The sequence below is a fragment of the Triturus cristatus genome, chromosome 4_1, assembly GCF_964204655.1.
Source record: "Triturus cristatus chromosome 4_1, aTriCri1.1, whole genome shotgun sequence".
Taxonomy (NCBI): domain Eukaryota; kingdom Metazoa; phylum Chordata; class Amphibia; order Caudata; family Salamandridae; genus Triturus; species Triturus cristatus.
Window position 1 is genome coordinate 22,836,799 of NC_140585.1, and position 25,705 is coordinate 22,862,503.

A 25,705-nucleotide genomic window follows, 5' to 3' on the forward strand; every position below is an offset into this window, starting at 1 on the left:
ACAAGACATTTAGGTGCCACACGTACAAAGTACGGAACCCAAATGCGATGCGTCGTGAGCCTGGCACCGAAATACTCTATATGTACATGCCATTTAGGTGCCACACTTACAAAGTACAGAACCCAAATGCGATGCGTCGTGAGCCTGGCACCGGAATACTCTATATGTACATGCCATTGAGATGCCACACTTAGAAAGTACGGAACCCAAATGCGATGCGTCGTGAGCCTGGCACCGGAATACTCTATATGTACAAGACATTTAGGTGCCACACTTACAAAGCCCGGAACCTAAATGCGATGCGTCGTGAGCCTGGCACCGGAATACTCTATATGTACAAGACATTTAGGTGCCACACTTACAAAGTACGGAACCCAAGTGCAATGCGTCGTGAGCCTGGCACCGGAATACTCTGTATGTACAAGACATTTAGGTGCCACACGTACAAAGTACGGAACCCAAATGCGATGCGTCGTGAGCCTGGCACCGGAATACTCTATATGTACAAGTCATTCAGATGCCACACTTACAAAGCCCGGAACCCAAATGCGATGCGTCGTGAGCCTGGCACCGGAATACTCTGTATGTACAAGACATTTAGGTGCCACACGTACAAAGTACGGAACCCAAATGCGATGCGTCGTGAGCCTGGCACCGAAATACTCTATATGTACATGCCATTTAGGTGCCACACTTAAAAAGTACAGAACCCAAATGCGATGCGTCGTGAGCCTGGCACCGGAATACTCTATATGTACAAGACATTTAGGTGCCACATTTACAAAGCCCGGAACCTAAATGCGATGCGTCGTGAGCCTGGCACCGGAATACTCTATATGTACAAGACATTTAGGTGCCACACTTACAAAGTACGGAACCCAAATGCGATGCGTCGTGAGCCTGGCACCGGAATACTCTGTATGTACAAGACATTTAGGTGCCACACGTACAAAGTACGGAACCCAAATGCGATGCATCGTGAGCCTGGTACCGAAATACTCTATATGTACATGCCATTTAGGTGCCACACTTACAAAGTACAGAACCCAAATGCGATGCGTCGTGAGCCTGGCACCGGAATACTCTATATGTACATGCCATTTAGGTGCCACACTTACAAATTACGGAACCCAAATGCGATGCGTCGTGAGCCTGGCACCGGAATACTCTATATGTACAAGACATTTAGGTACCACACTTACAAAGCCCGGAACCTAAATGCGATGCGTCGTGAGCCTGGCACCGGAATACTTTATATGTACAAGACATTTAGGTGCCACACTTACAAAGTACGGAACCCAAATGCGATGCGTCGTGAGCCTGGCACCGGAATACTCTGTATGTACAAGACATTTAGGTGCCACACATACAAAGTACGGAACCCAAATGCGATGCGTCGTGAGCCTGGCACCGGAATACTCTATATGTACAAGTCATTCAGATGCCACACTTACAAAGCCCGGAACCCAAATGCGATGCGTCGTGAGCCTGGCACCGGAATACTCTGTATGTACAAGACATTTAGGTGCCACACGTACAAAGTACGGAACCCAAATGCGATGCGTCGTGAGCCTGGCACCGAAATACTCTATATGTACATGCCATTTAGGTGCCACACTTACAAAGTACAGAATCCAAATGCGATGCGTCGTGAGCCTGGCACCGGAATACTCTATATGTACAAGACATTTAGGTGCCACATTTACAAAGCCCGGAACCTAAATGCGATGCGTCGTGAGCCTGGCACCGGAATACTCTATATGTACAAGACATTTAGGTGCCACACTTACAAAGTACGGAACCCAAATGCGATGCGTCGTGAGCCTGGCACCGGAATACTCTGTATGTACAAGACATTTAGGTGCCACACGTACAAAGTACGGAACCCAAATGCGATGCGTCGTGAGCCTGGCACCGAAATACTCTATATGTACATGCCATTTAGGTGCCACACGTACAAAGTACAGAACCCAAATGCGATGCGTCGTGAGCCTGGCACCGGAATACTCTATATGTACATGCCATTTAGGTGCCACACTTACAAAGTACGGAACCCAAATGCGATGCGTCGTGAGCCTGGCACCGGAATACTCTATCTGTACAAGACATTTAGGTACCACACTTACAAAGCCCGGAACCTAAATGCGATGCGTCGTGAGCCTGGCACCGGAATACTCTATATGTACAAGACATTTAGGTGCCACACTTACAAAGTACGGAACCCAAATGCGATGCGTCGTGAGCCTGGCACCGGAATACTCTGTATGTACAAGACATTTAGGTGCCACACGTACAAAGTACGGAACCCAAATGCGATGCGTCGTGAGCCTGGCACCGAAATACTCTATATGTACAAGACATTCAGATGCCACACGTACAAAGTACGGAACCCAAATGCGATGCGTCGTGAGCCTGGCACCGAAATACTCTATATGTACATGCCATTTAGGTGCCACACTTACAAAGTACAGAACCCAAATGCGATGCGTCGTGAGCCTGGCACCGGAATACTCTATATGTACAAGACATTTAGGTGCCACACTTACAAAGTACGGAACCCAAATGCGATGCGTCGTGAGCCTGGCACCGGAATACTCTGTATGTACAAGGCATTTAGGTGCCACACGTACAAAGTACGGAACCCAAATGCGATGCGTCGTGAGCCTGGCACCGGAATACTCTATATGTACAAGACATTTAGGTGCCACACGTACAAAGTACGGAACCCAAATGCGATGCGTCGTGAGCCTGGCACCGGAATACTCTATATGTACAAGACATTTAGGTGCCACACTCACAAAGCACGGAACCCAAATGCGATGCGTCGTGAGCCTGGCACCGGAGTACTCTATATGTACGAGGCTTTTGAATGGCATGCGATTTGTCTCAGGGTCAGAGATTTGTATCGGTGCCTCTGCATGGACAGTAAGGGTGTGTAAAATTTGCGCAGTTTGATTTCACATAATTTTGAAAAATTTCTCTAAACTGATGCAGATTTACTGATAATTATAAGTACTTATGCAAAATGTAAATCTGTCGTTTTGCTCTACATTTCATACGGGTTTGACTCAGAAAAAACCTGCAAAAGGTCCAAAGCACTGCAGACACCGGCTACTTTCATTTTATTGTTCCCCTGCGTTCACTGTTATATGTTTTACCGCAAATGGCATGTAATTACACGAAGAGGCATGACGGCGTCATTTCCGGAATCTCACCGAGCAAGTGTAATGCGAAATTCATGAAACGATTCAAGTCACGTCCCTTTCATTTAAATGTCACCCATGCATAATGAACGGGGATGCCAATCTCCAGATCGAAGGGTGTGTGGAGTGTTCATCCAGCGATAAGTCTTATAGAACCCTGGTGCAAATCAGACATTGCGGGTTCTTGGAATCATTCTGCCCTTTGCTTAAAGTAGCAGGACTGTGCATTGGTATTAGATGATACGTTTTAAAAGTGAGCTGAGGTAAAACGTTTGCAAGGTTCTTGCACCAGTGCAATCATAAATATCCTTGTGAATAACTTTTTCACTGAAGGATTTCCCGATGATCTTGTTTCTGAAAACAGGTTTCACTTCATGTCAGACGAATAATTACTTTCCTCCATAGTTGAGGGACAAGCATCCAAGTGTGTCCCTGTATCATCCGCAGTCTAATGGGTTTGTCAAAAGGATTCAATCGCATGTTGTCAGAGTGTATTGATGCTTGCAAGTAACCTCTCCTCTAGTCTGTAGAGTCAATGCTGGTGTCGTACATCAGCAGTAGATGTACTGATACTGGGTACTCACCATTTCTAGTGCTTACTGGATCGACTTCCACTTCAGGTTTGTGCCCATCATGGCTGAGGCGGTGGCAGGACACGGAATGTAGAAAGAGGGAAGTGGATGTGGTTGCTGTCATGAAAGGAAGTCTAAATTTGGCCCGGCTGGTGAGAGTGGAGAAGTAAGAGCGCAGTAAAAGAGAAAGAGTCTTCTGCTTAAATTTCAACTCACATATATTATCTAACCATAATATTGATACGGTCCAACTATAATGATTGATATTGTCTACCCATAATATTGATATTATCTAACATAATATTGTGGTCACAATATCTATGGTAAATTTATAATTTAGTTTTAACTACTTTAATATAATAATTAAGTTTAAGATTGTGTTTACTTTAACATTAGTTCTATGTTGGTGTTTTATTGTTGTGTTTCAAGTTTTATTTTATATTATTGTAAAATTATTTTTATTGAAATATTATTATTTTTTCGGATTGTTGGGTTTGTTGGGGACAGAGTGAGAGCAAGTGTGAACTGTGACCCCTGGCCTAGGAGCTGGCACAAGAAGGCTTGGTTGAGAAATTCAATTCTTTGGATGTTGGAATGGTTAGGATATGGTTATGTTTTCCTCGTGTTTTTCTCCTCCTTGTGGTTTGTATTTGGAATAAAACTTGTGTCTGCCCCCACTTTTTCCATGATTGGGCCGCACCCCCTCCCCTGCATCTCAGGCATTGGGGGTCTTTGGTTCATGTAGATATTGGTGACTAACCAGTGGTTGAACTTCAGATATTTTGCACTGTTGCTGACTGAATGTTGTGATGTGCGTGTGCACCTGTCGGTCAGACAAAGCCAAAAGGGTTTTGTACTCACAGTTCCTCATGCACTTTTGGCCCAGTCCCTTCCTGCTCACATGTGCTAAGTCCACTTTTACTGACCATCCTACCGTAAATGACAATAAAAAAAACAGATTCAACACCCTAAATTTCCCTGAACAAAACCATCTACTGCCAACCAAGAGAACCCCGGGAGGATTGGAGGCCAGTACAAGATGGGGCCCCCGGCGGGTCACAGAGCTCAACTAAGAGCAGCCTATTATGACTGGAGATCATTAAGAGAAGAGGCCCCGAATGGCTCACACAGTTTAACCAAGAGAGCCCAGGAGGGCTAGAGGCCGATACAAGAAGATCCATTGTGGCCATTCAATCAGCCAAGAGGACTACGGGAGGATTGGAGACCAGCACAAGATGGGGCCCCTGGTGGATCATGCCGCTCAACTAAGAGGACAGGAAGAGAACTGCAGGTTATTAACAGAAGAGGCACTGGGTGGATCATGTGCTCAACCAAGAGAACCACAGGGGGATTAGAGGCCAGTGTGAGATGCGGAACCCGGGTGGAGCATACCGCTCAACTAAGATGGTCCTGGGAATGTTGGAGGGCTTTGAGAAGAGGCAGTAGGTGGGTCATGAGCTGGTCCAAGAGAGAGTAGGAGGGCTGGAGGCTAGTGCGAGATGGGGTATCGGGTGTGTCACACGATGCAACTAACAGGACCCCAGGAGGGCCGGGGGTCTTTAAGAGAAGAGGAACCAAGTGGGTCACACAGCTCAACCAAAAGAGCCCATGAGGTTTGGAGGACAATACAAGAAGAGGCATTGAGTGGGTCATTCAATAAGTCAAAAGGACAATGGAGGATTGGAGACCAGTGCAAGATAGGAGCCCTGGGTGGGTCATGAGCTCAACCAAGAGAACCCAACAGAATTTGAGGCCAGTGTGACCTCACACCTCTCATTTATGAGGACCCTGGGAAAGCTGGAGGCTTTGAGAAGAGGCATCAGGCGGGATATACACTGATCCAAGAGAGCCCAGGAGGGCTGGAGGCTAGTGCTAGATGGGGCAACGGGTGGCACACAGCTCAACTAACAGGACCCCAGGAGGGCTGGGGGTGTTTAAGAGAAGAGGCACTGGGTGGGTCATTTGCTGATCCAAGAGAGCCCAGGATGGCTGCAGGCCAAAAGTGAGATGGGGCCCCGGGAGGGTCACACTGCTCAACCAAGAGGACCCTGGGAAAGCTGGAGGCTTTGAGAAGCGGCATCAGGTGGGTCATGCACTCAATCAAGAAAGTCCAGGAGGGCTGGAGGCCAATGCCAGGTGGGGCACCAGGTAGGCCACACGGCTCAACCAAGAGGACCCTGGGAAAGCTGGAGGCTTTGAGAAGAGGCATCAGGTGGGTCATGCACTCAATAAAGAAAGCCCAGGAGGCCTGGAGGCCAATGCCAGGTGGGGCACCAGGTAGGTCACGCAGCTCAACCAAGAGGACCCTGGGAAAGCTGGAGGCTTTGAGAAGAGGCATCAGGTAGGTCATGAGCTGGTCCAAGAGAGAGTAGGAGGGCTGGAAGCTAGTGCGAGATGGGGTATCGGGTGTTTCACACGATGCAACTAACAGGACCCCAGCAGGGCTGGGGGTCTTTAAGAGAAGAGGCACTGGGTGGGTCATGTGCTCACCCAAGAGCGCCCAGGAGGGCTCGAGGCTAGTATGCATTGAGTGGGACAAGTGGAAGTCACCGTCTGGGGTGCCCCGAGGGTCCTGGTGGTCTGTTACCATCAGACATAGTGTGACTTGACAGTTTTGGGAATGGATGCAAAAAACACCCAATACAGAGCTGAAATGCTATTTGCACCCGGATATATTTTTACCTGCTATCACTGGCCACCCTACCAGGGAGCAATCTGTAATTTGTAGGGGGTTTCAGAAGAACAGTGTATAATTAGCTCACCAGTGATGTTTAAAAACCCTTTTTTTGTTCCTGGACACCCATGACTTCGCTGCACTCTCTGTGTGGTGCCACACACCTGCTTCCTGCAGAGTTTTGCATGGCACACCATGCATGGCAGCAGCCTCTTTGTACACACCATCCTTCGTGACCATACTTGAACCAAGAGCGTGCCAGCGCACACACACACACACACACACACACCAGGCATTCAGGAGACATCCTCCACAAGTGCAAACCTGTGTGGGACATGCACCTCTTCTGAGCGCCTCGACCGAGCAGAGCAGGATTTCAGCACTATAGAGCTCTGGAGTCATTGAAGGTCAGCCGGACCCAGGGCTTGAGGCAACGTCTGCACTTGAACTGCTGTAAACTGTCTCTCATTTCCTTCCTCTTTTTCTTCACACACCCTCAGCCCTCCTTCTGAGGGCAGCGCCTCACTCCAGGAAAGAGCCACACAGAGAGACACTCACACAGAGAGGCACTCACACAGAGAGGCACACACACAGAGACACACACACAAAGACACTCACACAGAGAGGCACTCACACAGAGAGACACTCACACAGAGAGACACTCACACAGAGAGACACTCACACACAGACACACTCACACAGAGAGACACTCACACAAAGAGGCACTTGCACAGAGAGGCACTCACACAGAGAAGTGCTCACACAGAGAGGTATTTACACGGAGAGACACTCACACAGAGAGGCACTTGCACAGAGAGGCACTCACACAGAGAAGTGCTCACACAGAGAGGTATTTACACGGAGAGACACTCACACAGAGAGGTACTCACTCAGAGAGGCATTCACACACAGAGGTACTCACCCAGAGAGGCACTGAAATATATAGGCACTCACACTGAGAGGCACTCACACAGAGAGGCATTCACACAGATAGGTACGCACACAGAGAGGCACTCACACAGAGGCACTCACACGGAGAGGTACTCACACAGAGAGGCACTCACACAAAGAGGCACTCACATAGATAGGCACTCACACTGAGAGTCACTCACACAGAGAGGTACGCACACAGAGAGGCACTCACCCAGAGGCACTCACACAGACAGGTACTGAAAGACCAGCCAGACTACCTTTTGTGGTGACAGCGAAGCCTCATAAGAGACACCGAGTGGGCGACCAGGTCCCGCGTCCCTTCTGCAGCAGGTAAGAGACTCCCTGCATGTTTTAGAGCTCTCTCTCTTCCACCCTCCAGAGGGTCAGAGGTCTCCCCACAGCATCCTCATGAGAGTGACTTTCAATGAAGGGCAGAGATGGGAGGTGGGCCTCCTTGGGGCAGCAGGGGGTAGGGGACGGGAGAGGGGAGTGAGCTGCTCACTCTTGAAAGTGTAAGAAAGCCAGAATACTGCCTTCAGGCTAACCATCACCAGGGCCTCTGGAATTATGTGGCAATGGGTGGCCACATTATACAGAAAGGTGGATTGAGTGAGGCATTTAAAAAAAGGGTCATTGTCTGGAAAGGAGTGGCAACTGTTTTGGCGGAATCATCAGCTGTACGGAGTAGACTTGTGCACCCCGGCACAGCCGGATTACATTTGTAACTTATATTGAGACATAAGGCATTACAATGCTGCGGAGCAAAGATGGGTTTCAAGAAACCCACACCTGTTCCGCCGATCACTGACAGTGTTATTCACAAATATTCAAAGTTGTGTTTCTTTTAGGTGACACAGGCGTCATTTCATTAACACTGTCCTGTCCGCCTCCTAGTTTACGTGACACACGTAGGAGAGAAGGATCTGCTTCACATGGGTACCCCAACTTTTTGCTGGTGTTTCACTGTTTTTCGACCTTAGTCTGGCTGTGGCCCTGCTAATCAGGACCACGGACTAGCGGCTTCCTCTCTAAAATGGTTTCCATGTACATTAGGTACATAACTAATTTGATTCTGGAGTGCCTTATAAGCCCCTAGTATACGGTATACTATGTACTTAGGGCATAGGTACCTCAGAGGCCTACCAGGGGCTGAAGCATGTATTATGCCACCCCTGGGAAGCACTCCAAAATGACACCACAGGTCTGCTACTGCAGCCTGGGTAAGGGTGTGCTTGCACCCCTTACTGTGGTATCGGCTACCTATATAACTACCTTATACAGACACATATAAACCTATAAGCCACTCCTATGGCAGGCCTTGACAATCCTGAAGGCAGAGTGCTTGGTTTTATGTGAGAGGGTGCCCAAGCATGAGCTGAGCTCCACTGCAGCATTCAGAAATACTTCCTTATGGCTGTTCTGTGATACAGCCATACCATATACTCTTAAGTGCATTATAACCTCGCGGTAATGCTAACTTTGGAATGGCCGCATCAAAACATGTCATGTTTGGTGTCAAACGCTTTGGAGTACTACCCCCCGGCCACACGCGCCAGTCCTGGTGGCAGGGGTAGCATTCCACCCTTCTAGAGGGAGAGACATGTTCACACTGGCTAAACCCGGTAGGACGTTCCTGAGCCCTGGCATCGCAAAATGAATGCCTCTGCCACAGACACGCGTCTGGCCTCCTGCTGCTGACCGAAACTCCAGCAGGGGAGGCCTGGACAATAGGTTTCCTGTCGAGGGGAGGTGTCCCCACCTCCCCAGACAGACTGATGTGTATTGAGGCTGTCCGGGAGCACTCTCTGGTGCTTGAAGTCCTGCACTGGGGGCACATATGGTGTCCCAGTGCATACTCCAGTTCAAACCGGTTTCAGGGCCTACCTGCCCCTGCTCTGGCGCAAAACTGGACAAAGGATATGGGTGTAGCCCCCCCCTCTCTCCTTGCCCACCCATAGGTGGGGCCTTACAGTTAGTCCATCCCCTAAACTTAGTATAAGTATAGGAATCCAGTCCCTAAGACCTTAGATTACCCTGGACGAAACTCTGCAATGTACATCCTGGACCTTCGACGTTCTAGCCTGACTAGAAGACTGAAGAGATCTCCCTTGGGGTCAAGGAGTGACTCCCCTGCTTGGCAGGCACCAAAGAAGCAACTGACTGGTCTGCAATTCTGAAGCTCCTGCCGGACACCGAAGTCTCTGCATCCCCAGAGGTAGATTTCCAGACATCCCCGAGGCTACCCTGAGTCCACAGAAAAGCTGAGGCCCATGGCTATCGTGGGTGATGTGGAATCGTGACCCCTGGACACCGTAAACTTTTGCAGCAACACTACCTTCCTAGTGATCCTTGAAGTTGTGCTTTAGGCTCAGCGTAGCCCCAGCCTTGAGCACCTACTGCACCGAAGATAGGTGGCTTCCACTCCACGAGTGACCCGTGGGCCAGCTTCAAGTATGATCGCTTGAGGCTCCTTCACGATCACTAGCCCGTTGGCTAGCAGGTCCCCACGAAGGCTACTCCTCTTCTGATTGGGCTTACCTGGTTGCTTCAGACGTGCCCTGACTTACCCTCACTGGGTGAGTCCCTCAGACCTTGCTGGTCTGCACCGCAGTCTTTTCTCTGCATTCCTGTGACTTGCCATTACCAAGGCTTGTTGGGTCCATTCTGGTCGCCGACACCGCAGCACTTGACAGACTATGTGGGACAGCTCGAATCCGGCTTGTGGACTTCATCGACGCCTCCTGAATCTCGTGGCTGAAGAGTCAAGACACCCATCAACTCACCTGAAGCACCCGACATCTGTGGGCATTGGTCCATCCGGCCCTAGGTCACTGGCTAGTGACCCAGACTCTGTCCCCTTCTGCTTTCAGGTTCCTTACATCCTAGATCCAGGCTTGGATCTCTCCGGACACTTCTCCTCTTCACGGCCGCAGCAGTTCTTTGCAGGCTTCCATTGAAATCGACGATGCGACCCGACACCAAAAGACCAATAATCGAGTTACCTCACCTCCCTGGGTGAGGTAACTCGATTATTCCAGTGCTCTCATGGGTGCTAGCCCTAGAACTTCTTAAGTCCAAAAGGGTTTGGTCCAGAGTCAATTAGAAGTGTCCCTAATCTTTAAAATTCCAACCGCGACATTGCCCATAGAAGATAATAGGAACCTGCGGTTGTGTTTACACACTGCATACAGCTCCCGTGGGTCCCCTGTGTCACTACCTTGGGTGGTTCCTGGGGTCCCAGCGATTCTAGAGACAATAGGCCTAGTGCCTATCTCAGTTGTGGTTCTTATACCACTATTTTAGTATATGGTTTGGTGCGGCCCTAGGGCCCAAACGTTTATTTGTGCTTTTGCTGATGCTTTATCACTTGTAACTTTAGTGCTTCGAACTACAGTCTCATAAAGAGACTAGAGGGTTGTGTTTAACCTTAAATACGTATATTTTGAATATATACCTGGTGTGGTTGTCCTTTCATTGGATCATTCAAGAGATTATAGACTGGTAAAACAAGCTGCTTTACATTCCTTCAAGACTTAGCCTGAAGGCTGCTCTCCATAGCTACCACTAGGATAGCTTTCACATAAGGTTGTCTTTAACCTATCACCATAAGAGGTTGTTTGGACTGATACAAGGTGCACACTAGAACTAGCGAACAGCATATATCAGGCCACCTTCTCACAACACATATCCAAAGTGTAATATTTACACCTCTGACATGTAGCAGACTTGTGACATGAAGTTCTATAAAAGGCAAGTTATTTTATAAACAGATACAAGGTTTCAATCAATAGAAAAAAGCCACATGCGTCTTCTTGGAATAAAATGTATCAATTTGTTCTTACAGAGCTTTGGGATTAGGCTGACTTTACTTCAGAAAAGTGTTCTGCGTTGCTCCTACTCACTGAAAGATACAGCTGGGCAGAGCAGTATAGTAAAGTTATGTTTAATATCTCCTACGCACTGAAAGATACAGCTGGGCAGAGCAGTGTAGTAAAGTTATGTTTAATATCTGCTACTCACTGTAAGATACAGCTGTGCAGATTGGTGTAGTAAAGTTATGGTTGATATCTGCTACTCACTGAAAGATACAGCTGTACAGAGCAGTGTAGTAAAGTTAAGTGTAATATCTGCTACACACTGTAAGATACAGCTGTGCAGAGCAGTGAAGTCAGGTTTTTTTAAATATCTGCTACTCATTGTAAGATACAGCTGTGCAGAGCAGTGTAGTAAAGTTATGTTTATCTGCTACTCACTGTAAGATACCGCTGTGTAGAACAGTGTAGTAAAGTTATGTTTAATATCTACATGCCTTCTACTCACTGTAAGATACAGCTTGCAGAGCAGTGTAGTAAAGTTATTTAATATCTGCTTCTCACTATAAGATACAGCTATGCAGAGCAGTGTAGTAAAGTTATGTTTAATATCTGCTACTCACTGTAAGATTCCACTGTGCGGATTGGTGTTGTAAAGTTATGTTTAATATCTGCTACTCACTGTAAGATACAGCTGTGCAGATCAGTGTAGTAAAGTTAAGTGTAATATCTGCTACTCACTGTAAGATACAGCTGTGCAGAGCAGTGTAGTCAGGTTATTTTTAATATCTGCTACTCACTGTAAGATACAGCTGTGCAGAGCAGTGTAGTAAAGTTATGTTTATCTGCTACTCACTGTAAGCTACAGCTGTGCAGAACAGTGTAGTAAAGATATGTTTAATATCTACATGTCTTCTACACACTGTAAGATACAGCTTGCAGAGCAGTGTAGTAAAGTTATTTAATATCTGCTTCTCACTATAAGATACAGCTATGCAGATCAGTGTAGCAAAGTTATGTTTAATATCTGCTACTCGCTGTAAGATACAGCTGTGCAGAGCAGTGTAGTCAGGTTATTTTTAATATCTGCTACTCACTGTAAGATACAGCTGTGCAGAGCAGTGTAGTAAAGTTATGTTTATCTGCTACTCACTGTAAGATACAGCTGTGCAGAGCAGTGTAGTAAAGTTATGATTAATATCTACATGCCTTGTACTCACTGTAAGATACAGCTTGCAGAGCAGTGTAGTAAAGTTATTTAATATCTTCTTCTCACTATAAGATGCAACTATCCAGAGCAGTGTAGCAAAGTTATGTTTATCTGTTACTCACTGTAAGATACAGCTGTGCAGAACAGTGTAGTAAAGTTATGTGTATCTGCTACTCACTGTAAGATGCAGCTGTGCAGAGCATTGTAGGAAAATTATGTTTAATATCTACATGCCTTCTACTCACTGTAAAATACAGCTTGCAGAGCCGTGTAGTAAAGTTATGTTTAATATCTGCATATCTCCTACTTACGTTAACATACAGCCATGCAGAGCAGTATAGCAAAGTTATGTTTAATGTCTGCTACTCACTGGAAGATACAGCTTGCAGAGCAGTGTAGTAAAGGTACGTTTAATATCTGTTGCTCACTGTAAGATACCGCTGTGCAGAGCAATGTAGTAAAGTTATGTTTATCTGCTACTCACTGTAAGATACAGCTGTGGAGAGCAGTGTAGTAAAGTTATGTTTAATACCTGCTACTCACTGTAAGATACAGCTGTGGAGAGCAGTGTAGTAAAGTTATGTTTAATACCTGCTACTCACTGTAAGATACAGCTATGCAGAGCAGTGTAGTAAAGATATGTTTATCTGCTACTCACTGAAAGATACAGCTGTGGAGAGCAGTGTAGTAAAGTTATGTTTAATATCTGCATGCCTTCTACTCACTGTAAGATACAGCTTGCAGAGCAGTGTAGTAAAGTTATGTTTAATATCTGCATATCTCCTTCTTACTTTAACATACAGCCATGCAGACCATTATAGCAAAGTTATGTTTAATATCTGCTACTCACTGTAAGATACAGCTGTGAAGAGCAGTGTAGTAAAGTTATGTTTAATATCTGCTACTCACTGTAAAATGCACTGGGCAGAGCAGTGTACTAAAGTTATGTTTAATATCTGCATGCCTTCTATTCACTGGAAGATACAGCTGTGCAGATCAGTGTAGTAAAGTTATATTAATATCTGCATGCCTTCTACTCACTGTAAGATACAGCTGTGCAGAGCAGTGTAGTAAAGTTATGTTTAATATCTGCTACTCACTGTAAGATACAGCTGTGTAGAGCAGTGTAGTAAAGTTATGTTTAATATCTGCATGCCTTCTACTCACTGTAAGTTACAGCTGTGCAGATCAGTGTAGTAAAGTTATATTTCATATCTGCATGCCTTCTTCTCACTGTAAAATACAGCTGTGCAGAGCAGTGTAGTAAAGTCATGTTTATCTGCTACTCACTGTAAGATACAGCTGTGCAGAGCAGTGTTGTAAAGTTATGTTTATCTGCTACTCACTGTAAGATAAAGCTGTGCAGAGCAGTGTAGTAAAGTTATGTTTAATATCTACATGCGTCTAGAAGTGGCACTTTTACACTAGCCACAGTAACGCCGCACACATCATCGCACGGCATTTAATCTCACGAGTACGCAAATACCAAACTCGACCCTGCACTCCTCTCACATCAGGACTTAAAATGGTCACTCAGATCCCCCATGCATTCCTATGGGAGGGCAGGTCAGTCTCCCTAAACATACACAGAGCGCACGCACTTTCCACTGGGACACAGTGTGAAAGCACCTAGAGGCCTAAAACCACCAGTACAACATAGGAAAAAGACTAAGATAATGCGAAAAGTTCTAGGGGTGAACTTGCCAGAAGGGCCAAGTCCAACACAACCCCCTTCCAGCCAAAACGCAGGGCAGACCAATCACCACCGTGATGGTCTTCCCTGCTTGGGGCGATAGAACACGGACGCAGGCCCGCACTGCAGGGACAGCCTCCGGTTCTACGCCATTCTGAATCAACGTGGTTCCATCTGAAAAAAAAAAACGAAAAAAAACTCAGGCCCAACTAATCTACCCCACTGGTACTACCTAGTTGTCCACGGCCAGGACCAGGCCCTAGGCCACCCAGATACCACTGGTCCTTGCCAAACCCAGAGTGGGGGGTAGTAACCCCTGACATACAAGCCATTCTCCACTCTCCCTCTCAGTGTAGTTCCCAACTACCACTGATCCTTCAACCAAGGGTCCGCACCCTTAGGCTGACCAGAGGTCACGGGCAAGAGTGCCCCACCCTACCTCTACTTCTGGGGTTCCGCACCCCCCCCAGGGAAGCACCCACCAGAACACAACTCTCCCACCAGTTCAGGACCTCTCTCCAGCAACTGGTCTACCACCTGGGATCCACGGGGGGCAGAGGCGAGGACTCCCTCCCTCTGCACCCCGTTCCACTGTAGAGCAGGGTCTCTTCACCTAAGATGAGCCCCACCTGCCCTCAGGACTACAGCTGCCCTTACGTCCAGATCCGGAAACACCGACTACTGGCTCCCCAACCGAGGGACGTACCCTTTGGTCAGATGCCTGGCGAACCAGGACTTAACGAGGGTGACACATAACTAATGGGTCGTGTGACAGTCTGCCTGGTGCTGATCTCACTACCTCCTGTCCATCTGACAGGGCGTGCAGACCCCCCAGGACAGAAGTGGCTACACCACGGTCACTCAGTGGCGACTCAGCCCTCCCGGCTGGTCCCTGACCTACTGGTTCCCACTGGGGAATCCCTCCCCTCTCACCCCTCCCTCTGGACTTCCGCACCCTCCCAACTGGAGCGGTACTGCCAGACACCAGGACTACTGGAGGTCTGATTACAGACGCTCCACGTCCTCTAGACACTGGGAGATCCTCCTCAAATGACCTATTGGTACAGCCTAGGCCCCGACCTGATGTTCCCTAAAGAAACCATCCAGGCCCTGAGACTGGGTTTCGGGCACCTGGAGACACGCAGTCCCACCCACTCCTTCTCCGCAGAATCAGGACGTGAGCCCCTACACCGAGACCCAGCTGGGCTACTCTGAACCTCTTCCTACCACGCTGGGCTGGAAGACACCTCAGCCACTCCTTTTGGAATCACTCCCCAATGCAAGTTCCCTATCCCAGAGAACTCACACCCAATCAACCAGCAAGCTCCTTATTTCAGAGAACTCACACCAGAGTATTCAGCAAGCTCCTTATTTCAGAGAACTCACACCCTTCATCCACATACACACCCCCCAGACTAGTAAGACAGTTTCTACCGCCCCTGATTTCTCAACCTGACCACCACGTGACACAGGTACTATTACTCCGGGAACTGGGAATGGGACGTTCACATTCATCCAGCGCATTACACATTCATCCCCAAACCCCTCCCAAGACTGGTAAGACAGTTTCTACCGCCCCTGATTTCTCAACCTGACCACCACGTGACACAGGTACCACTACCCGGAACTGGGAATGGGAATACATGCACTGGACACACATCTGCTGCCACCACTGGATCCCACCCTTACTGGTGAATTCAGAAACACATTTCCACAGAAATGGCACTTAAAAACAAACTTAGAACAATAATCCCTTTCCATGTGACTATCTAAATGCAGAGTTTTGTAGTGCAGCCAGCTGTCGCTGTGGTACTGCGCAAACGCAAGTCCTAATCCCACCGCTGATCACCAATGTTAGAAATGGGATTTCTGGTTGGCTAGGGCTTGCGCCAAAGCCAGGCAGAAACCACCACCCTAGTGAGGGCTGGGGAGTTACACGCCAAAGATAACCCCTGCTCACCCCCTTGGTAGCTTGGCACGAGCAGTCAGGCTTACCCGGAGGCAATGTGTAAAGCGTTTGCGCGCGCACCCAGCAACAACACCCTAGGCCCACCACAAAAGAAACTTCACACAAGGTTATATATAAAAATAGCCTTTGTATTATAATAAACACATTAGATGATAATCACATAATTTACACTGTGCCAACTGGCACTGGGCAGAATTTTACAAGGGACTATTTACACGGGACAGGGCCACATGGGCCACTGTCAGAATCAGCACAAATCACCAAATGTACATGTAGAACATATACCAACTGTAACACAAATTATCACTGTAGAGCACAACCAGTAACTACTGGCACAATAATGACCTCAGCATCATCACACTAGCGTCAGGTATAAAACCTATCCTGTATACATCACAGGGGCATAACACATTATGCAATTTTTCATAAGTCTAGCGCAATAGACCTAACCTCCTAAGTATAATTACACTAGGGGCGTACATCACACAGGGAAGTATAATCTCCCTAACATCAACCTAAACAGGTAAAACAACCTCCTATGTAGAAATCATATCTAGAGGTATAAAACACAGGGTGCGCAAAACATGCTACACACAGTACATTTCCTAACACCATAAGCATTAATATATGAATCACCATAACACCTCAATCACATTAGGGTCCAGGTTGCGCCAGAACCTAAACGTAGCAGCTGCCCACTACTTGCTGGGCAGCTGGGGACAAGAACAGGGCCTAAACGCTGCAGCTGGCACTAAGTGCTGCACAGCTAGGGAAGTCAAATGAGGCATGGGCTCTCAATGGCCCTGGAAATAATATGCCAAAACGTTGGAGCCACCTAGGCTCTAAAACAACATGTCCCCCCCAGTACTGTGGAGCCACAGGGGGCTCCTGAAATTAATATGCGCCAACTAGAGAAAAGCGCTGTCCCCCCCAATCACTGTGGAGCGCACTGGCGCTTTTAGGGAATGAAATGCGCAGTTGTTGGAGCCACGGAGGCTCTAAAGATAACATGTCCCCGAAAACATGGTAGCTGCAATCTAACCATAGGCGGCAGCGGGAAACACGGAATATGGGCAGGGCACCTCGGTGCCCACTAGGACTTAGAAATAACTTGCCCCATCGTGGGGGCGACCCGCTGCCAGACGGGGCCGCCCAGGAAACCGGAACACTGTGCCTTCACTGGCACCTGAGCAAGATATGCTCCCTCCTAAAGCGGGAGGCGTCCAGGTCCCTCTGCCCAGCCCCAACTCACCGGGCTCCTAGGCATGGGGGATTCCTCCTCTGTGGTGGCAGCACTTCTTGTGCGGTGCTCCCTGGACTCCTGGGAGCCCCGCGCTGCCGTTGGCGGGCTCAGCCGCCTTCTTTGCTTCACCCGGGCCCCCTCCTGGGACCCGGGGCTTCCCTCCATCCGGCCGCCACTGCGGAGCTCCTCCCTCAGCATGGGAGCCCCGCGTCAGCCTTGTGCCGGCTCTTTCCGTTTCCGTCCGGCGGCCCCGCACACAACCAGGCGGGCCGCAGACGGCGGCGGCGATCTCGGGGGCAATGAGGGGTAGGCTCCCTCGGTACGTAACAATCACCATAGCCAGCAGGGTGGGCACCCGCGCACCTAAATAAGTAAATAAGCGGGGTGGGCTCCCGCTAGAGGCGAGGAAAATGCGGGGTGGGCACCCGCAACGTAAGTAAAGAAATTTAGAAAGGCGGCCATGACGCGGGGTGGGCACCCGCAAGGGCTCACTTAAGCGGGGTGGGCACCCGCACCAAGCCATCACGTAAAACGAAGACGCAGGGTTGGCACCTGCGCCTCAAAAGCAACAAAATAAGCGGAGTGGGCTCCCGCAAGGCCGGCATCACAGGGGAATCCCTCAGCGGGGAATTCCCCCCTTTTCCCCTGGAATCAGCGCGGCGCTGCGAAGCCTCAGCGCTCCTTCTAAAGTAAAGGGCCAAAATCCAAGGCAAAGCGCTCCCAGGCACTAGAAGAATGCAGCAAAAGGTCCCAGACGTCTTCCAGGTATCCAGGGGCTGGGCAGGGCCCAGGGAGGCAAGCCTTCCCCTGGGCCCCAGCAGCAGCACGCCCCTGGTAGATTCAAGTCAGAACAAGAACATTCTCATGGGGTCACAGCCCCTCTTTTATACACCAAATCCTTTGTTTCCAAAGGTGCAGGGAAGGGGCGGACCAGATGCAACTGGTTTCTGAGCACTTTGTTTTGCTCAGCCCCTCTCCCTATTCACAGGACAGGCCAGGGACATCAGATGCACCACAGGGGGTGGAGCCAGCATTGTGTGGGGAAATCCCAGCCCCATTCAGGTCCCAGGTGTACTCCTCCCTGCCATCAACATGCAGCTCTCTCCACTCACCACCGGGGCAGACCCATCCTGACTCCTGGAGCCAGACACACCAGCCAATCACAAGCCAGACAGTCACTTCACATTTATGCCAGCGTCTAGAAGTGGCACTTCTACACTAGCCACAGTAACGCCGCACACATCATCGCGCAGCATTTAATCTCACGAGTACGCACATACCAAACTCGACCCTGCACTCCTCTCACATCAGGACTTAACACGGTCACTCAGATCCCCCATGCATTCCTATGGGAGGGCAGGTCAGTCTCACTAAACATACACAGAGCGCACGCACTTTCCACTGGGACACAGTGTGAAAGCGCCTAGAGGCCTAAAACCACTAGTACAACATAGGAAAAAGGCTAAGATAATGCAAAAAGTTCTAGGGGTGAACTTGCCAGAAGGGCCAAGTCCAACAGTTATGTTTAATATATGCATATCTCCTTCTTACTTTAGCATACAGCCATGCAGACCAGTATAGCAATGTGATGTTTAATATCTGCTACTCGCTGTAAGATACAGCTGTAGAGAGCAGTGTAGTAAATGTATGTTTAATATCTGCTACTCACTGTAAGATACATCTGTGCAGAGCAGTGTAGTAAAGATATGTTTATCTGCTACTCACTGTAAGATACAGATGTGGATAGCAGTGTAGTAAAGTTATGTTTAATATCTACATGCCTTCTACTCACTGTAAGATACAGCTTGCAGAGCAGTGTAGTAAAGTTATGTTTAATATCTGCATATCTCCTTCTTACTTTAACATACAGCCATGCAGACCAGTATAGTAAAGTTATGTTTAATATCTGCTACTCATTGTAAGATACAGCTGTGAAGAGCAGTGTAGTAAAGTTATGTTTAATATCTGCTACTCACTGTAAAATACAGCTGTGTAAACAAGTGTAGTAAAGTTATGTTTAATATCTGCATGCCTTCTACTCACTGTAAGTTAGAGCTGCGCAGATCAGTGTAGTAAAGTTATATTTCATATCTGCATGCCTTCTACTCACTGTAAGATACAGCTGTGCAGAGCAGTGTAGTAAAGTTATGTTTATCTGCTACTCACTGTAAGATAAAGCTGTGCAGAGCAGTGTGGTAAAGTTATGTTTAATATCTACATGCCTTCTACTTACTGTAAGATACAGCTTGCAGAGCAGTGTAGTAAAGTTATGTTTATTATCTGCATATCTCCTTCCTACTTTAGCATACAGACATGCAGACCAGTATAGCAATGTTATGTTTAATATTTGCTACTCACTGTAAGATACAGCTGTGAAGAGCAGTGTAGTAAAGTTATGTTTAATATCTGCTAATCACAGTAAAATACAGCTGTGCAATGCAGTGTAGTAAAGTTATGTTTAATATTTGCATGCCGTCTATTCAATGTGAGATACAGCTGTACAGATCAGTGTAGTAAAGTTATATTTAATGTCTGCATGCCTTCTACTCACTGTAAGATACATCTGTGCAGAGCAGTGTAGTAAATGTATGTTTAATATCTGCTAATCACAGTAAAATACAGCTGTGCAGAGCAGTGTAGTAATGTTATTTTTAATATCTGCATGCCTTCTATGTACTGTAAGATACAGCTGTGCAGATCAGTGTAGTAAAGTTATATTTAATATCTGCAGGCCTTCTATTCACTGTAAGGTACAGCTGTGCAGAGCAGTGTAGTAAAGTTATGTTTCATATCTGCATGCCTTCTACTCACTGTAAGATACATCTGTGCAGATCAGTGTAGCAAAGTTATTTTTATCTGCTACTCACTGTAAGATACAGCTGGGCAGATCAGTGTAGTAAAGTTATGTTTGATATGTGCATATCCCCTACTTACTTTAACATACAGCCATGCAGAGACTTGCAGAAAAGTTATGTTTAATATCTGCTACTCACTGTAAGATACAGCTTTGCAGAGCAGTGTAGTAAAGTTATGTTTAATTTCTGCATGTCTCCTACTCACTATAATATACAGCCATGCAGAGCAGTATAGCAAAGTTATGTTTAATATCTGCTACTCACTGTAAGATACAGCTGTGCAGAGCAGTGTAGTAATGGTATGTTTATCTGCTACTCACTGTAAGATACAGCTGTGCAGAGCCGTGTAGTAAAGTTATGTTTGATATTTGCATATGTCCTCCTTACTTTAACAGACAGCCATGCAGAGCAGTACAGCAAAGTTATGTTTAATATCTTCTACTCACTGGAAGATACAGCTGTGCAGAGCAGTGTAGTAAAGTTATGTTTTATATCTGCATGCCTTCTACTCACTGTAAGATACAGCTGTGCAGAGCACTGTAGTAAAGTTATGTTTAATATCTGATACTCACTGTAAAATGCACTGGGTAGAGCAGTGTAGTAAAGTTATGTTTAATATCTGCATGCCTTCTATTCACTGGAAGATACAGCTGTGTAGATCAGTGTAGTAAAGTTATATTAAATCTCTGCATGCCTTCTACTCACTGTAAGATACAGCTGTGCAGAGCAGTGTAGTAAAGTTATGTTTAATATCTGCTACTCACTGTAAGATACAGCTGTGTAGAGCAGTGTTGTAAAGTAATTTTTAATATCTGCATGCCGTCTACTCACTGTAAGTTACAGCTGCGCAGATCAGTGTAGTAAAGTTATATTTCATATCTGCATGCCTTCTACTCACTGTAAGATACAGCTGTGCAGAGCAGTGTAGAAAAGTTATGTTTATCTGCTACTCACTGTAAGATACAGCTGTGCAGAGCAGTGTTGTAAAGTTATGTTTATCTGCTACTCACTGTAAGAGAAAGCTGTGCAGAGCAGTGTAGTAAAGTTATGTTTAATATCTACATGCCTTCTACTCACTGTAAGATACAGCTTGCAGAGCAGTGTAGTAAAGTTATGTTTAATATATGCATATCTCTTTCTTACGTTAGCATACAGCCATGCAGACCAGTATAGCAATGCATGTTTAATATCTGCTACTCACTGTAAGATACAGCTGTGGAGAGCAGTGTAGTAAAGTTATGTTTAATATCTGCTACTCACTGTAAGATACATCTGTGCAGAGCAGTGTAATAAAGATATGTTTATCTGCTACTCACTGTAAGATACAGCTGTGCAGAGCAGTGTAGTAAAGTTATGTTTAATATCTACATGCCTTCTACTCACTGTAAGATACAGCTTGCAGAGCAGTGTAGTAAAGTTATGTTTAATATCTGCATATCTCCTTCTTACTTTAACATACAGCCATGCAGACCAGTATAGTAAAGGTATGTTTAATATCTGCTACTCATTGTAAGATACAGCTGTGAAGAGCAGTGTAGTAAAGGTATGTTTAATATCTGCTACTCACTGTAAAATACAGCTGTGCAGAGAAGTGTAGTAAAGTTATGTTTAATATCTGAATGCCTTCTATTCACTATAAGATACAGCTGTGCAGATCAGTGTAGTAAAATCATATTTAATATCTGCATGTCTTCTACTCACTGTAAGATACAGCTGTGCAGAGCAGTGTAGTAATGTTATGTTTAATATCTGATACTCACTGTAAGATGCATCCATGCAGAGCAGTGTAGTAAAGTTATGTTATCTGCTACTCACTGTAAGATACAGCTGTGCAGAGCAGTGTAGTAAAGTTATGTTTGATATCTGCATACTCCTTACTTACTTTAACATACAGCCATGCAGAGCAGTATAGCAAAGTTATGTTTAATATCTGCTACTCACTGTAAGATACAGCTGTGCAGAGCAGTGTAGTAATGTTATGTTTATCTGCTACTCACTGTAAGATACAGCTGCGCAGAGCAGTGTAGTAAAGTTATCTTTGATATCTGTATATCTCCTCCTTACTTTAACATACAGCCATGCAGAGCAGTACAGCAAATTTATGTTTAATATCTTCTACTCACTATAACATACAGCTGTGCAGAGAAGTGTAGTAAAGTTATGTTTAATATCTGAATGCCTTCTATTCACTATAAGATACAGCTGTGCAGATCAGTGTAGTAAAATCATATTTAATATCTGCATGCCTTCTACTCACTGTAAGATACAGCTGCGCAGAGCAGTGTAGTAAAGTTATCTTTGATATCTGTATATCTCCTCCTTACTTTAACATACAGCCATGCAGAGCAGTACAGCAAAGTCATGTTTAATATCTTCTACTCACTATAACATACAGCTGTGCAGAGCAGTGTAGTAAAGTGATGTTTGATATCTGCATGCCTTCTACTCACTGTAAGATACAGCTGTGCAGAGCTCTGTAGTAAAGTTATGTTTAATATCTGATACTCACTGTAAGATGCATCCATGCAGAGCAGTGTAGTAAAGTTATGTTTCATATCTGCTACTCACTGTAAGATACAGCTGTGCAGAGCACTGTAGTAAAGTTATGTTTAATATCTGATACTCACTGTAAGATGCGTCCATGCAGAGCAGTGTAGTAAAGTTATGTTTCATATCTGCTACTCTATGTAAGATACAGCTGTGCAGAGCAGTGTAGTAAAGTTATGTTTAATATCTGCATGTCTACTACTCACTGTAAAATACAGCAGCAGAGAAGGGTAGTAAAGTTATGTTTGATATCTGCATATCCCCTACTTGCTTTAACATACAGCCATGCACAGCAGTATAGCAAAGTTATGTTTAATATCTGCTACTCACTGTAAGATACAGATGTGAAGAGCATTGTAGGAAAGTTATGTTTAATATCTGAGTGTCTCCTACACACTGTAAGATACAGCTGTGCAGAGTAGTGTAGTAAAGTTGCGTTGATCTGCTCCTCCCTGTAAGATACAGCTGTGCAGATCAGTGTAGTAAATGTATGTTTATCTGCTCCTCACTGTAAGATACAGCTGTGCAGAGCAGTGTAGGAAAGTTATGTTTAATATCTTCTGCCTCCTGCTCAGTGTAAGATACAGCTGTGCAGAGCAGTGTAGTAAAGTAATGCTTAATATTTGCGTCTCTCCTACACACTGAAAGATACAGCTGTGCAAAGCAGTGTAGTAAAGGTATGTTAATCTGCTACTCACTGTAAGATACAGCTGTGCAGATTAGTGTAGTAAAGTTATGTTTATCAGATACTCACTGTAAGATACAGCTGTGCAGAGCAGTGTAGGAAAGTTATGTTCAATATCTACTGCCTCCTACTCAGTGTAAGATACAGCTGTGCAGAGCATTGTAGTAAAGTTGTGCTTAATATCTGCGTGTCTCCTACATACTGTAAGACACAGCTGTGCAGAGCAGTGTGGTAAAGTTATGTTTAATATCTGCTGCCTCCTACTCAGTATAAGATACAGCTGTGCAGAGCAGTGTAGTAAAGTTATGTTTAATATCTGTGTGTCTCCTACACACTTTTAAATACAGCAGTGTACTAAAGTTATGTTTAATACTCACTGTAAGATACAGCTGTGCAGAGCATTGTAGTAAAGTTGTATTTAATATCTGTATGTCTCCTGCTTACTGCATCATAGAGCAGTGCAGAGCACTGTAGTAAATCTATGTTTAATATCTGCATGTCTCCTCCTGTCTGTAAGATACAGCTTGCAGAGCAGTGTAGTAAAGTGCTAAAATAATACACTGCACAAGCTTGAGACCTGCAAGCTTCCCTCACTCCGACACATGCAGTGGTAGTGCATGCTTCCCTCACACTAAGAATGGGTTCAATACATGCCTTAGTAGTGCAAGCTTTTCTTACACAAAGAACCATCACTCTACAGCCAGTAGTAGTGCATGGTTCCCTCACACTTATAAAAGGTACATCCTGTGCTGGAGAATTGCAAGCTTCCCTCACACATAGAAACATTACAGCACTGCCAGTAGTAGTGTATGCTTCCTTCACTCTATGGACACATGCAGGAGTAGTGCAAGTGTCCCTTACACAAAGAAACATTACTCTACAGCCACTAGTAGTGTATTCTTCCCTCACACTAATAATGGGTGTGCCACGCAAAGAAGTAGTGTTAACTTCCCTCACACAGAGAAACATTACAGTGCAGGCAGTAGTAGTGCATGCTTCCCTCACTCTATGGACACACACAGGAGTAGTGCAAGCTTCCCTCACACATAGAGACACCACAGTACAGGCACCAGTGGTGCATGCTGCCCTCACACTAATAATGGGCACACTATGCAAAGTAACGCAAACTTCCCTCACACAGAGAAACATTACAGTACAGGCAGTAGTAGTGCATGCTTCTCTCACTCTATGGACACACGCAGGAGTAGTGCAAGCTTCCCTCACACATAGAGACACCACAGTACAGGCACCAGTGGTGCATGATTCCCTCACACTAATAATGGGCATACTACGCAAAGTAGTGCAAGCCTCCCTCACACAGAGAAACATTATAGCACAGATAGTAGTAGTGCATGATCCCTCACACTAATAATGGGCACACTACACAAAGTAGTACAAGCTTCCCTCACACATAGAGATACCACAGTACAGGCACCAGTAGTGCATGCTGCCCTCACACTAATAATGGGCACACTATGCAAAGTAGCGCAAACTTCCCTCACACAGAGAAACATTACAGTACAGGTAGTAGTAGTGCATGCTTCTCTCACTCTATGGACACCCGCAGGAGTAGTGCAAGCTTCCCTCACACATAGAGACACCACAGTACAGGCACCAGTGGTGCATGATTTCCTCACACTAATAATGGGCACACTACTCAAAGTAGTGCAAGCCTCCCTCACACAGAGAAACATTACTCTACATCCAGTAGTTGTGCATGCTTCCCTCACACTAATAATGGACACACTATGCAAAGTAGTGCAAACTTCCCTCACACAGAGAAACATTACAGTACAGGCAGTAGTAGTGCATGCTTCCCTCACTCTTTGGACTCATGCAGGAGTAGTGCAAGCTTCCCTCACACATAGAGACACCACAGTACAGGCACCAGTGGTGCATGATTTCCTCACGCTAATAATGAGCACACTATGCAAAGTAGTGCAAGCCTCCCTCACACAGAGAAACATTACAGCACAGACATTAGTAGTGCATGCTGCCCTCACACTAATAATGGGCACACTATGCAAAGTAGTGCAAACTTCCCTCACACAGAGAAACATTACAGTACAGGCAGTAGTAGTGCATGCTTCCCTCTCTATGGACACATGCAGGAGTAGTGCAAGCTTCCCTCACACATAGAGACACCACAGTACAGGCACCAGTGGTGCATGATTCCCTCACACTAATAATGGGCATACTACGCAAAGTAGTGCAAGCCTCCCTCACACAGAGAAACATTATAGCACATATAGTAGTAGTGCATGATCCCTCACACTAATAATGGGCACACTGCGCAAAGTAGTACAAGC

General features: G+C 46.2%; 1 protein-coding gene across 1 annotated transcript in view; it reads left to right on the forward strand.

The window, feature by feature from the left end:
* Window positions 1-6,973: 6,973 nt before the first annotated feature.
* LOC146839348 (chemerin-like receptor 2) overlaps window positions 6,974-25,705 on the forward strand; it is a 90,480-nt gene continuing 71,748 nt past the window's right edge. Inside the window, exon 1 of the mRNA XM_085650346.1 lies at window positions 6,974-7,712. The gene's annotated coding sequence lies outside the window, so the exon portion shown is untranslated. The remainder of the gene's footprint in view (window positions 7,713-25,705) is intronic.